This window comes from Triturus cristatus, chromosome 9 (assembly GCF_964204655.1).
Source record: "Triturus cristatus chromosome 9, aTriCri1.1, whole genome shotgun sequence".
Taxonomy (NCBI): domain Eukaryota; kingdom Metazoa; phylum Chordata; class Amphibia; order Caudata; family Salamandridae; genus Triturus; species Triturus cristatus.
Window position 1 is genome coordinate 862,873,273 of NC_140592.1, and position 17,212 is coordinate 862,890,484.

The following is a 17,212-nucleotide window of genomic DNA, read 5'->3' on the forward strand; positions in this document are numbered from 1 at the left end:
TACTCGTTTACAAGAAACGAGACATAACAGCATAGTCAATTTAGCAGAGAGCTGTTTACGAGAAAGTAATGAATTAGGAGGCCAAGCCTCCAAAAATCTCAAAACAATGGAGACATCCCAAAGCGAGACATATTTAGGACACGGAGGGTTCGCAAGACGAATGCCCTTAAGCAACTTGGAAATTAAAGGATGTTCACCCGCCGGTTTGCCATTAATGGGAACATGGGCGGCAGAGATGGCGGAACGGAAGTTGTTGACCGTACGATAGGCCAGACCAGAAGAAGCGAGAGAAGCTAGAAAATTAATAATCAGAGCCACATCCGCTGAAGCGGGATCAACTTCTCGCTGAACACACCAGTCACACCAACGCTTCCATGAAGCTCTATATCTTTTGTGAGTATTGGGAGACCAGGCGTCACTGATGAATTTGGAAGCGTCGCATGAAAGGCCTGGGAGCGACCAGCGATCCCCGAAATTCGGCACGCCAAGAGTAGGAGATTGCCGGATAGAACCAGGGGATGCGGATCGCCTAGGGGATCTAGCAACAGATTCCACTTCTGGGGAAGAAGGAACGGAACCGCACAACACATCTCCAGAAGGTCCGGGAACCATGGTTGAGCTCTCCACAGCGGAACAATGAGAATCAGCTCCGTTTGAAAACGTTTCGAATAGGCCAGAACCCTGGGAATCAACATGAACGGGGGAAAGGCGTAGCACAGAGTGGACGGCCAAGTCTGAAGAAATGCATCTGTGGCCAGGGCTTTCGGGTCCGGCCTCCAGCTGAAGAATAGAGGGAGTTGAGTATTCAGGCGAGACGCAAACAGATCTAGGTGACAATGACCCCAAGTCCGACGGAGAATGCGAAAAATGCGCGGGTGAAGGCGCCAATCGCTGAAGTCGCGAAGATGGCGAGAGTTCCAGTCCGCAATCTGATTGCGGCAACCGGGAAGATATTCGGCAATAACTGTGATCTTCTGTTGAAGACAGAAGTGCCAAAAATCCTTGGCGATCTCCGCCAAAATCTTGGATCGTGTTCCCCCCAACTTGTTGACATACCGGACCGCTGAAACGTTGTCCATGCGGAGAAGAATACAACAATTGGTCTGATGAGGGGAGAAACACCGAATCGCAAAAGACCCCGCTAGAAGTTCTAGGCAATTGATGTGAAGAGACAGTTCCTGGGGAGACCAGCGACCCCCGGTGGAGATTGGTCCGCACCTGGCTCCCCAACCCCAAAGGCTGGCATCCGATTCTATCACCAGATCCGGAGCTGAGCCGAACAGGGCTCGTCCATTCCAGGCCTCCATGTGGTCCAACCACCATTGCATCTCGCTCTTCGCATCCTCGGAAAGAGGAATCAGATCTGAATAGCGAAGACCTTTTTGGAGGTGACGAATCTTCAATCTCTGAAGTGCTCTGTAATGCAGCGGACCTGGGAATATCGCCTGAATGGAGGACGCCAGGAGACCTACTACCCGAGCTAACGACCTCAAGGACACAATCTGTCTGGAAAGAACAGACCTCAATTCTCTCTTGATGTACCGAATCTTTTGGTGTGGTAATAAGAGCTGACAGGATAGGGAGTTCACTTGAAAACCCAGAAATTCGATTACTTGAGTAGGATTCAAGATAGACTTTTGCGGATTGACTAGGAAACCCAGGTATTGTAGAAGGTCGATAGACCATTCCAGATGGGTTAATACTGTGAGGGGTTTGTCCGCCATGAGAAGAATGTCGTCGAGATAGATTATCAGGCGGACACCCCGAGCACGCAGACATTCCACTACCGGCCTCAGAAGTTTCGTGAAGCACCAGGGTGCTGACGAGAGGCCGAATGGGAGAACTGTGTATTCGTACCATATTCCTTGCCAACTGAATTGAAGAAAACGACGATGAGGCTCGTAAATGGGAATGGAAAGATAGGCATCCTTGAGGTCGAGCCGAACCATCCAGTCCCCTTCGCGCAGAAGATCGCGCAAAAGATGGATCCCTTCCATCTTGAAGTGTCTGTAAACTACACCTCCGTTGAAATCCTTCAAGTTGAGGACCAGACGATTGCCACCCCCTTTTTTCTGAACCAGAAAAACATTGCTGATAAACCCGTGAGGGTGGGGGACAGTTGACCTGATTGCCCCTTTGGCGAGAAGGGAGTCTATCTCTGCCGAAATAAACTTTTGATCCTGAAGAGAAAAATGGAGAGGAGGAGGGGGGAGGGATTGATGTTGGGCCTGATAGAATTCTATTTTGAAACCCTGAACAGTTTGCAGAACCCAAGCATCGTTGGAGATTTGACGCCAGTTCTGGAGAAAAGAACGTATTCTGCCCCCCAGAACCACCTCGGAAAAACAAATCAAACTCACCTGAGGTATTAGAGTCCTGGTAAGCACCTTGGTTGCCACCGGAACGGCCTTTCCGGAATTGACCTCTTCCTTTTCGGGAAGGATAGAAATTTGAGCGGGTGTTGTACCCGGAGTCCTGACCCCCGCCTCTCTGGGACTGATAACCTCTCTGGGAGGAGTTATTGGAGCCACGGCCGAACGAGCGTCCCCTATGTCGTCCGGCCCTGGCAAAAACCGGACGAAGTGCACGCTTGATAGAAGCTTGCGCCTTGTCCAAACCACTGAAGGTTGCTACAAATTTAGTAAGTTCCTTAAGGAACGGTTGGCCAAATAAAAGACCCTGTGCCACCGGGCCAGACTCGGAAGTTGAGAGTTCCGCCAATTTCGGGTCAATCTTCAGAAGAATAGAGCGACGACGCTCACTAGAAATGGCACAATTTGCGTTGCCCAACTGGCAAATAGCCCTCTGAGCCCATTCTATGAGTTCATCTGGATCCACAAGAGACTCTGCTTCTTTGGCCTGGAATCCGAGATCAAGGATCTTGGTGAGGGGTCCCATCAAATCCAACATTTTATCTTGGCAGGACCGCCAAGATCTGTCCAGACCCTTTTTAGGGTCCTTAGCAAATTTCTTGAGATAAGAAAGCATCGTGGGATCAATTTCTGGAGTGTCTGCCAGGTGATCTGCAAGATCCGGGCGAGGGCACTCGGAGCGGAGGCGAGCTCTAACCTCTTTTTCAAAAGGTTGTCGGATGTGCGCCTGGACATACTCAGCTACTGCAGGAGAAGGAAGCCATGAAGATGAATGGGGGTGGTAGATCTCCGAAGGCTCAAAAGTTAAGACTTGCGGGTGAGTAGGAGCGTCCACATAATGCTCCTTGCGAGCTTTCTTGCGTGGTGGAGGGACATCCTGGTCAGATGAGGAAGAAGGAGGACCGTCAGAATCAGTGTGACAGGCCGCCGAGGTAGAAGCGCCTACCAAAGGACTTGAGGAAGCCTTTTCTGAGGCTAGAGTTTTAGCCAGACGTTTGAAATCCGCCCTGTGTGGATTTATGGGGGATTTGGAAGAGCGAGAAGAAGGTAACCAACCTTGCTGCTTTGCATACTGCGTCAAATGACGCTTCAATGGGTTTATAGCGTGGACCAGGGCTTTGGTAACGGAGTGCTGAACTCCTTGGTCCAATGCTTCAACTAAATCTTGCTCAAGGAAACCTGAGCTCTCCTCTTCGTAAGAGTAATCATCTTCATCAAAGTATTCTTCCATTATTCTTAATTTCACTGAAAAAGTGAAAGTAATGCCCACTAAAAGACAATTTAATGTCAATTAATATTACAATGCCAAAGGCACAATTCAGGGGGAGTGAAAAACCCCACAGCAAGCCAATTAATGGACAGAAAAAAGGCTGACCAAAAATAAATAATTAAATTAATTGTGGAGGGAGGGCTTGCTGAGTCACTCTAGGCAGAGCCTATGCGTAATTATACAGCCCCAGGCCTTTAACCAGCAAAGGGCGTCGATGGGGCTGAAGAGAAGCTGAGGCAGTGGGCAGCGGTGTGGAGAACAACCGATTCCTGTGCTCCGTGTGAAAACACGGTTTGTAAACAAAGAAAATGGCCGCCGCGCATGCGCGGAACGGCCGCCTCAGTTCTTATGCAAATAGAGAAGCACGCGCGTCAGCGCGAGCTTCTCAGCCCCTATTCTCCCACTCCACTTAATTCTAGACACCAACGCTCGAGCGAGCGTTACGGCCAAGGGAGGTGAGCCCACGCTCCCTGCATGCGCGCCGCGCGAAGCGGAGAAAACAAAATGTGCGAACCGGGACAGCGCGCAACAATGTAGCAACAGCTAGTACACTTTGGAAGCGAGCGCGTCCCAACAGAAATGCACAAATACCAATGCAACAATGTAACAGTTAAAATAATGAAAAAGGCACTTAACTGGCTGCGGAGCAGCAAAGAAAGAGGGCGTACTATCTACTGTTGTGCCTTATATAGGAGAGACTCTATGGTTGTCACGTGGTACCCGGGTACTCATGGGTACTGTAGTTTTTTCGTTTTATAAACTGTTTTGATTGGCTGCTGGGCATTTCTAATAAAGAAATGAGAAAGCATAATCGGAGCCTCCTGTCCTGACATAGAATTTTGTATAGGCCTCAGGCTCTCAAGCTGTCACTGAACACCCGAACAATAGAAACTGCCCTTCCGCCTCTTTGAGTCACGATTTACTAGACCAGTCCGCAGGGAGAAACGCCTGTTCGTTTTTAGCTGAGCTCAACAAGAATGAATCAAGTACTAAACCATTTGGAAAGTTACCTTTTTAATTTAGTAGAATGTGCAGAAGGCTTGATAACATTAGAATAAGTATTGATGTTTTTGTTCGTTAAACATTTTAAGTAGTGACCTAAGAAAGCTTTAGTCATACTCCTCAACCTTCCTTTCCTTTCAGCACATGATCCACTGCATGCTGCCATTCATATCTAGGCGGGATACTAGCGATTTATTGTACCCCAAAAGTTACTTTGCCTCTCGAACACGTTCAACGTATTCCAATTCAATGCAAGTTAATATCCATTCAACTTATGGCACAGTGTATTTTCTTTATAACAGATGGGCATACCTCCGCTTTTCCCACAAATCTCTTAAATCCTTGGGGTGTGGCTACTTTTTTTTGAAATATAAGGAATGAAGGCTAAAAGCTGAATCTGTACTGAAAAATGGAACACATCAAAAGTGCGTAATTTATGACAAAAACATATTAGCACCAGTTTATTGAAAATCAGATATATAAAAAATCTGAATATCAGAATGAGTGATAACGCAGACATGGATTATTTATTTCCTGTAATTGTTATGAACTATGGGCAAAAAATAAATATGTTATGTTATGTTATGTTATGTTATGTTAATTTAGATTTATTGAGCGCTTAATACCAAAAGGTCTCTAAGCGCTGATGTTGTCACAATTATCTCAACTTGCCGGAATCAGGCTGGGCAACACGTGAAGGGCATCTGCTGAGCCCTACAACTCCTCACCGCCATCCTTTAGCCCACCGAGCGCCGTGAGGGAAACGGCCGGCCACGCAACTCGGACTTCATTACCCAGGTGCCCCGATGGCAGAGGCGCACCTGGGACGTCGCAGCCTGCGCCCGGAGGCGCCTACAAACACCGGAGCGCCGATAGCTCTGTGGGGGTCTCAACTTGCCGGAATCAGGCTGGGCAACACGTGAAGGGCATCTGCTGAGCCCTACAACTCCTCACCGCCATCCTTTATCCCACCAAGCGCCGTGAGGGAAACGGCTGGCCACGCAACTCGGACTTCATTTCCCAGGTGCCCCGGTGGCAGAGGCGCACCTGGGACGTCGCAGCCTGCGCCCGGAGGCGCCTACAAACACCGGAGCGCCGATAGCTCTGTGGGGGTCTCAACTTGCCGGAATCAGGCTGGGCAACACGTGAAGGGCATCTGCTGAGCCCTACAACTCCTCACCGCCATCCTTTAGCCCACGAGCGCCGTGAGGGAAACGGCCGGCCACGCAACTCGGACTTCATTTCCCAGGTGCCCCGGTGGCAGAGGCGCACCTGGGACGTCGCAGCCTGCGCCCGGAGGCGCCTACAAACACCGGAGCGCCGATAGCTCTGTGGGGGTCTCAACTTGCCGGAATCAGGCTGAGCAACACGGGAAGGGCATCTGCTGAGCCCTACAACTCCTCACCGCCATCCTTTAGCCCACCGAGCGCCGTGAGGGAAACGGCCGGCCACGCAACTCGGACTTCATTTCCCAGGTGCCCCGGTGGCAGAGGCGTACCTGGGACGTCGCAGCCTGTGCCCGGAGGCGCCTACAAACACCGGAGCGCTGATAGCTCTGTGGGGGTCTCAACTTGCCGGAATCAGGCTGGGCAACACGTGAAGGGCATCTGCTGAGCCCTACAACTCCTCACCGCCATCCTTTAGCCCACCGAGCGCCGTGAGGGAAACGGCCGGCCACGCAACTCGGACTTCATTTCCCAGGTGCCCCGGTGGCAGAGGCGCACCTGGGACGTCGCAGACTGCGTCCGGAGGCGCCTACAAACACCGGAACGCCGCCGGACTTCACTCGCAAAGTGAGACCCTATTTGTTTTATCCTGTTACTTGTGTATAGTGCAATTTTTTCTTCTTTTATTGTTTATTAGCCTAATCATACTTGTACATAATGTCTAAATCGAAAGTTGATAAACCCGCTCCTGTGTTAGGGACCATGGATAATTATTTGGTGAAAAAAGTGAACCAAATAAATACTAATCGTAGGGCCTCCTTAGGACTGGGGCGCACATTAGTGGTACAGGAAGATATGCCCCTGCTTATGGCTGACATAGATGGGGGCACTAACCTGGACATTAGAGATAGGGCTGAGATACCGGTTGTTGCCCAGGTGCATGCAGAGTCACAGGAAGACCTGCCGGATAGCTCAATTGAGGAAATAGTGGAGGTACCACCAGCCCCAAGGCCGGTGCGATCCTTTAGGAAAACACAAATAAAACGGGGTGGGAAGCATAATAAAAAAAAACTAGACCCAATTCAGCCAGTCTGCAATGCCTCAAGATCCTCTACACCCGGCAGAAACAATGAGGGTGATGTTAATCTAAATCTTGAGCAATTTGCTCTACTGATTAACACTTTGGAAGTGAAGATAGAGGCTAAATTAGAGGAGATGTTAAGACCATTGACAACTAAGCTTGACATTTTGGCATTGGAAGTAGATAGACTAGGTGGTCTGTTAACTTCACACTTGGCATCAGCTACCATGGCCAGAGCTAAGGTTGTGGAAAAGGGGCAGGAAACTATGATAGGGAATGCACAGCAGATTCCACAGCAAGTTGCTGTAGCAGTATCTGTTCCCCCTGAGACACCGGCCATACCTGCTCTGCCTACACATCCCACAATAGCTCCGGAGGGTAGACCTGATCTCATGCACATAAGGAAATGTCGCTATCCTAACCTCCCACCTGATTGCGCACCGTATGTGGTGGTGCTGACAAATGTTCCATCTTGTGATGACCACTCAGCTTTATTATATGGGGAATCCCACGCCTCATTAAAAAATAAAACAGTCGCATGGCTTAGCAAAAACTGTGGTTTTCCAATTGCATATTCGGACGAAATAATAGCAGTAAGAAGGGTGAATTGGGTTGGACCGTCTAGAAAAACAAGTAGTGGGGATTGCATTGTTGTCAATTTTAAGTATCCTCAACACGTGGCAACAGTTTTACTAAGAGCATCCTCACTAATGTGTAATATGAACAGTATATGTGTTCGCCCATTGGGCTATTTTTATGCACACCTGAGTAAAGACCCGCCTCCTCAAAGGAAAATTAGGCCAGCAAATCCAACTCAGACCCCTGCCTTGGATGCACCATACGTGTACAATGTTGTTTATCAACGTGGGTATGGGCCTCCTGTAGAAACACAGAATAGATTTAATTTTGTTGGTCTTTGTAGTAATGGGTTTAATGTGGATATACAGAATAGATATGATGTTCTGTCTGGCTTGGAGGCGTGCGACTGACGTGAGGCGTCTGTGGGCCAGGGTAATGTAATACCAGCTGAGACGGCACCCATTGAGACCACACAGGCTAAAGCAAGTTGTAATAATGTTATTTCTTGGAACATCGCGGGGCTGGCATTAAAGATGGCGGACGTCAATTGGATTATGTATATTAAGCAATTTATGATCATCTGCTTGCAGGAGACCTGGCTAGAGGATTGTGACTTTTTCCTTGAAGGGTACAAGGCCTTTTATGTTCCTGCAATAGCATCAAGTAGAGGCAGGCCTAAGGTGGGTTTGGTGACTTTTATTTCTGTCACACTCTCTTGTAAAATTCGTAGAATTTTAACAGCAAACTCTGGATTTATGGGTTTAGTACTGAATGGAGAAAATTGTCTGGATGGTTTGGTGAACTTTTATAATGCTGTCAATGTTAACACAGTTCCTAACCAAAAATCTGCACTAAATGTATTGATTAATTCTTCATTGAGGGAATGCCTCCATAACCTTATGATTATGGGAGATTTTAATGTTCATCCTTGTGGCGACCCCCTGTCGAAATGTTTAATGGATCTGCAGTGTGACCGCCTTGGCGGTTTGCATTTGGAACATACGTTGGAAGGGGAACTTTTTAATGATTTATTGAGCAGTTTAGATCTTTCTTTGGCTATGGCACTGAGGGATCCCACAAAGTGCTTTGATACCCCAACTTTTAAAGGTCATGGGAGGGGTACTTTCATTGACTACGTGTTACTCTCTTTGGCTATGCAGTCTTTTGTGGACTCTTTTACCATTGAACAAAGTGAATTCAGTGATCATAACCCACTCACTGTTTATTTGAAGGGTCCCTGGACAATTAAGGAAGACCGGAAATGTATTACTGGCAGGTTGAGCACAACCGATGGGAGACGGCGTCTTAGATGGTCAATGATTACTCCTGACCTATTATACAAAAATATTAGGGATAACTGCACGGAGGATATTAAGAACTGCATTCAAGAAGGGGCAGACCTGTATCAGGTTCTTAGTGCTTTTCAAAGCTTGTCGGAGAAGGTGTCTGACCTGATGATGGTCCCAGTAAAGAACACAGAGAATGGGGGACCGAGATGGTTCAATCACGTTTGTTCCAAGGCGGCACGTAATCTAAGGATAGCCTTGGCAGCCAATCCTAGAATAAAAGCGAATGTAAAGTTGTGTCGCAAAGATTATAAGTCTGCCATCGCCCTACGCAAGGATCTTTTAAGAGTGGAGGCCTGGGATGAGATTCTTGATCCCTCTATTTTAAAATGCAGCTCTAGATTCTAGGCGGTAGTAAAAAAAACATTTTTGGTCCAGGATCCGGGTGATGGTCTAGAATGCTGCATAAAAAAGGAAGAGTGGGAATCACATTTTAAACAATTGTATAGCTGTGTGGTGACTGAAAATGTTAACTTACTCACTGGCAATAGTGGTGGAATTATCACGTTTGATAGAGGCGAGGTTTTGGAGGGTATAGAGGGACTCACAGCCAGGAAAGCTCCAGGCCCTGATGGAATCCCACCAGACTTATATAAGTCTGAACCTAGCTTTTGGGCACCCATTTTAGAGTCGGTCATTAACGCAGCTGCTGAAATTGGCTGTCCCCTATCATGGGGAGTCTCAACGATTGTCCCTGTTTTTAAGAAGGGGGATAGGGACAGTCCTCTTTGTTATAGGCCAATTTCACTAATAGACTCTATGGCGAAAGTAGTGGGGAGAATTCTGCTGCGGAGACTGACAAACTGGGCGCTGGAAAATAATATCATGTCCATCTCCCAGTATGGCTTCTGCAGTGGACGTTCTACTATAACTCAGTGCCTTAATCTTTTCTTAATACTAAGTAAATACACTTTTGTTCAGAAGGGCACTGTCCATCTCGCCTTCATGGATCTGTCATCAGCCTTCGACTGTGTCAACAGGGGAAGGCTGTGGCAGTCCATGAGGGAGAAGGGTGTGGATAGTGGGATTGTTAATTTTCTGGTAGACCTACACAGTAACACCAGTGCAAATGTTAGGTATTCATCGGATCTGTGTACTACTGGTAACTTTGATATTAAGAAGGGTGTGCGCCAAGGTTGTATTCTCGCCCCCTTCCTTTTTAATTTTTATATTAATGAGTTAGATACCGTTTTGCAGAAGGTACAGGCCGACTGTCCTAGAGTTGGTAGGCGGGGTATTCCTGTTCTTTTATATGCAGATGATGCGGGTTTTAATCTCTAGAACCGAGAAGGGTCTCCAAGCTTTATTAAATGCTTTTAAATCGTTCATGACAGAAAGAGACCTAATGGTCAACAATTCTAAATCATTTATTATGCAAGTTGGCCTACAGCCAAGAAGGAACTTTGTATTTAAATTAGATGATGTATCTATCCCCATTTCGAAATCGTTCTCGTATCTCGGGGTCCTATTTGATACCAAACTAAGTTGGGGCCCCCTCCTGGCCAAAAAGAAAGGGGAACTGGCAAGGGTTAACGCTACCATTTTTACCTTTGCATCGAAATTGGGGAAGAAGCCCAACAATGCCATGATGAAACTCTATAATGCAAAATCAGTGGCAACTGATGTTTATGGCAGTGAATTATGGGGCTATGTGGCTGGAGAACAGCTACAGGTGGCTGAAAATGCCTTTATGAAGCGTCTTCTATGTGTTCCAATTGGTACATCTAATCTGGCAGTACATGAAGAATTGGGGGCACAATATTTATGTGACATTTTTTCCCTGCGCCCTTTGACTTGCTGGGTAAAACTGTGGTTGAACCAGGACATTCCATTAACCCGCTTGATTGTGAATGATCTTGTGTCCCATGATAAGGCAATGTGCATCCCCTGGTTAAAATATCTGAAATCCTGTTTCTCTCGACTTGGTTGTCTGGAGTTGTTTGAAAAACCAAGCGGGATCGTAAAAGGGGATGTGGAGGCATTTAAGCGTGCTTTTTATATGGGGAGAAAGGTTCAACGAGAAGGAGAGGAGCTCCTGAAACCCAGTATTAGGAAATATGTCATGTTAAAAACATGCGAGACAATGGAGCCATATCTGACGGGCTCATTTAGCTCCCACGAGAAGTTCCTGCTGACAAGATTCAGGTTAAATATCTTTCATCATCTGTTAATTAGACCTAAAACAGATATTTTTAACAAGGCTGCAGCTCCCTGTGGCTGCGACGGAAAGTCTCCACAGGATATGCTGCATTTTATATTTTTATGTAAATTTTATGAATACCCACGCAAACGCTATCTGGTTGCTCTTTTAAAGAAACTTAATTTTAATCAGATCAGACCAGCACTAATGTATTTACAACTTTTGTACAGTGACAGTGTTCTCCATGTAACTGAATTCTTAAAACTGTCTGTTAAATTGAGAATCTGTATGGACCATTGAGGTTGCCTCTTTACTGTTTGACTGCCTCATCTACTTCAGGAACCTATTATATGGATTCTACTATATTTTGCGCTATTTGCATCTTATTGATTATGAATTCATTGTACGGTTTTGGTGAAATCCTTGCTTTTTTTTTCTTTTCTTTTTGTACATGATTTATGGCACTATTTAACATTTGTTTTTTAACTGTGATGTTTATATGCATACTTTTATGGTTTGAATCAAAATCGAAATAAAGTTTCTCTACTACTACTACTACTACTATCTCCTTTCCCTCAACTGCTGAATTTAGAAAAGTGGATCATAAGAAGGAAAAACAGTTATTGCTGTTTAAACTTCAGATACGAAGATGCTCCAAGACCTGCTTTTAACTTTGGCTGCTGGCTTTGGCAGTAGGGATTATGCCTTCACAACATCAACCGTAGCATGTAATCATAGCTGAGCAGCTACATCATTTTCATGCTTAATAAGGGGCTTCCATGTATTATACCTCCGACACATATCAAAACATTCAACACACATCCTTTATGTAAAAGCAGCAAAGAAATGCAGACCAATGTAATCATGTTTGAAGCCCTATGTTTAAATCGTGTTACAACTGAACCTTTGCCAAATATTTATACTGATATTGATGAGTTAATCATCATTCTTATAATTTAAAGCATGGAATAAACATTGATTTTTAACAAAATAGTATTTCTTTGATACATTACTTAAGTCATGCTTTGCAGCCAACGTCTGGCTTTATCACTGTCAGCAGTTAGTCTGGTTATCCAGTGTCAGACGTTTGGAACTGCAGCTAGGGTGTCTAGTAAACAGCAGCAAGGCAAGTAAAAAAGTTAAGTGGTTGAGTTTGAGACCCACCGCTCCTCTCCAGAATAGGCATCACCCTTTAAAGGTGAGTAAGTTCCCCCAAGGAGTAGCGGGACATTATACACAGAGCCAGAGCATCCTCATGCAGCACAGCAGGTAAGGAAATGTTTTTAAAAATAGCGCACTACTGGTTCTATACCCCTGCTAGGGTTGCGCGATGGAGGCCGTGAGGGGACGACCAGTGTTGGCATTGATGCGGGTTGTGGGGCACCCTCTCACACATCCTGTGGCACTGCCCGAAGATAAAAAAAATGTGGAACTCGATTTTAAACGATGTAGACAACATACACCAAACCGAAATTCCCAGATTCCCTAGCTATATATTGTTAGGGCTCCCCAATGCTATTACTTATCCTCTTAAATCATGCTGAGGGAGAGCGATCACACTAGCGCTAGGCACGGCTAAACAGGTGCTGCTATCCCGATGGGGTACAGAAGAGGTGCCGACCTGGCTGGATTGGTTGTATAGGTTGTGGGAGATGTTGGGTATGGAAAAGATTACTGTAGGCGTTACACACTCTCTTCCCAAATTTGACAAAACCTCGGGAACTAATCTAGCATTCTTATCCACAGAGTTTGTAGTGCTTACTTGCCCGAGATACCTCCGGGTACTAAGAGTCACCAAAGAACCTCTTCCCGCAGACAACTAAGAGAGTAGGCACCGTGACCCCCCCAGGATGGCTAAAGCAGACTATAATGTTACACTGCCCCTTCACCCTAGACGACTCAGGCCTATCTCTCTTTTATTCTTTATCTTTCTTTTTTCGTTTGTGTTCAAAATGCTTTTGTTACCCACAGGCCAGAGGATGTAGGTGTCAGCTATTGTACTCTTCTAAATTAATAAAAAGATTAAAACAATAAAGGTAAGTAAGTTGAGAGAAATGTCTATAGCTGTCCGCAAGAGAAAACTCTGTACCAGGGCCAGTGTTTTTCTCTATTATAAACAAACTTTCACCCTGAGAGTTTATAACAAGCTACAAATTAATGGGGGGGGGGGGGGCGTGGCTACCAGCCAACGAAAATGACCGCAGCCTAAGAGAGCTCCGCGATCGAAAGAGTCTCTCTCACTACTCCTGTCATTAATCCGGCGGCAAAATTACATAAGAATCGAAGAAGGCGACATAGGAACGGCCCGTGCACAGATTGAGCAGGTCCGAATTCCCAGAGACCAAACAGCGGGTGGCCGTGACCGTGGAGCGGAGTTACGGCCTAGGAAAGACGTGGAAGCTGGGACCTCATGTGACCTCAGCGCCGAACAGGACAAAAGCAAAGCCAGCCCGGATTTCCCGAAGGAGGAGGAGGGACCCGGGCGGCATGGACAGAACTGACTGCTGCTGCGGGGCAGGACTCCAAACGTGGCGTACGGATCGCCGATGCACCAACACCCAGCAAAAAGAGACAAAACAAGAGCCAAACCAGCCGGGCGAAACAGAGGTGGCGACCGGCAGTCGTGCGGCGCATTGTGACCCGGGCTGGGGTCTTTGATCCTGTAATTACGCCACAAGGCCACTACGGGTGTGTGCAAGAGCCAGGAGGTGTGTGGACGGTCGGAAGAAGGCCCTCGTACCAGTGCCGTGCTCCGGACTGCCCAACGCGCGCCACAGAAGTGAACTTCAGTTAACGGCTCGCCCGGCGCGAGAGAACTGGTGTGGGGCTGCAATGAAGAGACGCTCGCACGCACCAGGACTGTAGCGCTGACATCATTAAGGTTGGTGTAACTGGTGCTGCGTGGCCCCATATTCCTGGCGCAATAAACCTTCCTGCCTCCTCCGGCCCTCCTCTGGCGATACTACACTGCGGCTAAGTGCAGTTCACCGACCGGATGTGGGGACTTGCCTTCGGTTGAAGTTGCTAATGGAAATAGATGACCTGGGCCTCGGCAGCACCTGTGGGGGGCAACTAATTGACGAATAAAGCTGCGCAATTCTGGGTGGTTATCTCTGCAGTGGATGGGCCTTATAAACTCCAGGTGAACTGTAAAACTAACGGCAGGCCCCGAGTGGGAACGACACGACAACACTAAGGATACACCAGGGCCAGGGCGACCCCCACGTGGCAACACCCGTTCCTGGTGACGCGGCAGTGGAGAGCAGGAAAACCAAAAGGCCGCGTGTGGCTGATACTCCCGCAGGCAGGCAGCGGCGACTACTGCTCTCCCACCACCTCCCTTCCCGCACGGCCTGGTGAGACGTCCGGAGGTCTGGACAACATGGGAGGCCATTGCACAGTGCAAAACATTAAGCTGGACAAATACGCTTACCACAAAGAACAGCAGGACAAACCAGAGACAATCACAGAACGCGGGAATGGCCCGCAGACCAAGAAACCCAAGGAGGTCACCCTACAGGATATCATGGCCACCCTAAACAAGGTCCAAACGTCTATTGGCACGATTTCAACAGACATTTCACTGATATGTGCAGACGTCTCAAAAACGGGCACGAGAATGGCGGAGGTGGAAACTACCACAGCAGCTCTCTCCACGGACACAGCTGCATTGAAACGCCAGGTGCAACAACTAGAACTGGCCAGTGGCGTAACAAAACTTGAAGGGCCCCCCCTGCAAAACACATGGAGGGGACCCCCCCAGCGGCCTGGCCCACCACCTACCACTTTGCCCCACCGCCCAAAAATCTGGCATTTGATTTGAAACCTCCAACATTGAAATGAAATGCCTCTATATTGCATTTCTCAAAGTTCTAATGAGAAAGTGGGAAACCCTCTTAACATATAAGCTACGCCATTTGTAACAATAATGTCAAAAGCAGATTATTTAACTAAGGCAGCAATCAGAACAATGCCAAGGAGCGCTCCTATTGTCTCAGGAACGGCAACAATCAGAACAATGCCAAGGAGCGCTCCTATTGTCTCAGGAACGGCAGCAATCAGAAGAATGCCAAGGAGTGATCCTATTGTCTCAGGAGCTGCCTATGCCTGAAGAATAACTATGAAGGGTCTGAATTAGAATTTACATTAATGGCCAATAACATGAAACTTTGAAAGACAAACCCAAACCTGCAATTCCATAAAAACTTGACTGACAATATACATGAGAAGAACACAAGATATAACTCAGTATCCTGCGAAAGGCAAGAGAAATAGACTGATAAATTATCTGCATGCCACACACTAGTGACTGTCAAGGGTTGTGCATGATAATAACATGAACTGTTTAATAACGTGAATCATTACAAAACAGGCAGGCAAACAAGGCTGAGGAAGAAAAACTGTTTGGATGCTTCAAAACATTGATGCAGATGTTTGTCTGTTTTAATTTATAATTTCTTTAGTTTAAACAATGCCAAATACAAGATTTAAGGCACACGTATTACAGACAAGTACAAGCAACACCATAAATAACACTGCATGTAGAATAAAAACAAACCATATGAGCAAGTACCTAATTACAATCTATACAAACTGTAGTTGGTAAAGCAAACGAAAAGTGCAAATTCTTTCAAAGAGCACAATAACGCATTCACCAGTCTGACAATAAACAAAACTTAAGCATGTTTAGTAAAACAATCAACTTTCTTCTTGCATTAACGTGAAAATACATTCAAAGTGCATGATAAAAACAAGTCCAGCAGTGTGCAAAAATGAAGCCAGGTTAGTCAAACAATTCCCTGTTTGCTGTGAGCATAAAGGCACATATATTTCAAAGCAACTGGTAAACAATAACAACTACAGCACCATACAATAATCAAACCAGTTTAAACTAACGATTCCCTTTTTGAAGGCTCAGATATTTCAAAGTGACTAGCAAAACAGTAACAAGTACAGCAGGCAGCAGCATACAAAAATCAAACCACTTTAGTCAACCAATACCTTTTGGTTTGTGCTTGTGCATGAAGGTGCAAGTATTTCAAAGTGACTGGTAAAACAATAACAAGTACAGCAAGCAGAAGCATACATAAATTAAACATATTTAATCAAACTAATTCCCCTTTTGTTTGTGCACCCCCACAGAAACACTTATGCAGAGTTTAAACATTCTGCACCTTTGCTACAATTTGGTTTTTTTGCTAAACGTTATACACAAAATGTCTTTTCCAGGTCCTGATTTGATCCAAAAGAAAATTTTATGGATGTTGCATGAAACACATTACTCTGCAAAATGTCTGTAATAGACACACAGCACCAATATTGGAAAAAAGCGAAGAAAAGTTGTATTCAAAACAATCTGTTCAAGAATCATTTAATGCCATCAGGGCAAGACTCTACAGAACAGAGCTGGTTTTATCAGGCCCCCCCTGAAAGACTATTATAGCGCTACTCATAGTTTACTCACACTCAGTTCTGTGATCTGCATGGTACACGTTCTTTGTAGCAGGCATATTAACCCTCTGGGCTTTGTGGGTGGTAGGAGTGCCCATGTGAGTGCACTGTGAGTGATGCGACAGTGTGAGAGTAGGGTGAGAGGAGTGACTGCAGAATGAGTGAGGTGACCATATGAATTTGGGTGCGGATATAAGTGCAGAGTGGGACGAAAGAATGCATGGTTAGTGATGGGCTCGTTTAAGTGAGATTGCAGATTGAGCAGTGAGGGGGACAGCTGAGTGAAGTGTGACATGAGTGCAGGGTGAGTAGTGTGCTCATGTGACTGCAGGGTGAAGTACAGGGTGAACAGCGCAAGTGCATTGTGAGTGCCGAGTAATCACTGAATGCAGGGTGAGCGGGTGAATGGTGGGAGTACATGGTGATCAGTGAGTGCATTGTGATTGCTGTGAGTGCAGGGTGCGCGTAAAAGTGAAGGGCGAGAATGAGGAGTGAGTTGTCTGAATGGAGGGTGCATTCCCAGACACTTGAAGTAACTCAGCATGTTATTGACGGCGGCGTAGGGTTTTCAGATATAAGTTAAACTATTTCTATTATGGCATTAATCAGGGATCAAGGGAGGAGGAAATAAATCATGTGCTGATCCTGCAACAAACTTCCAGTCTTATGATTAGGGTTGCCAGCTCATTCTTTTGTTGTCCCAGACGGGACAAAAATAAGCAGTCACCTAAAGCCGTATTTTCAGCACTTATCTGTTCATACTTCGAACAATAAATATAAATGGAAAGCACTTTTAATTGTGTTC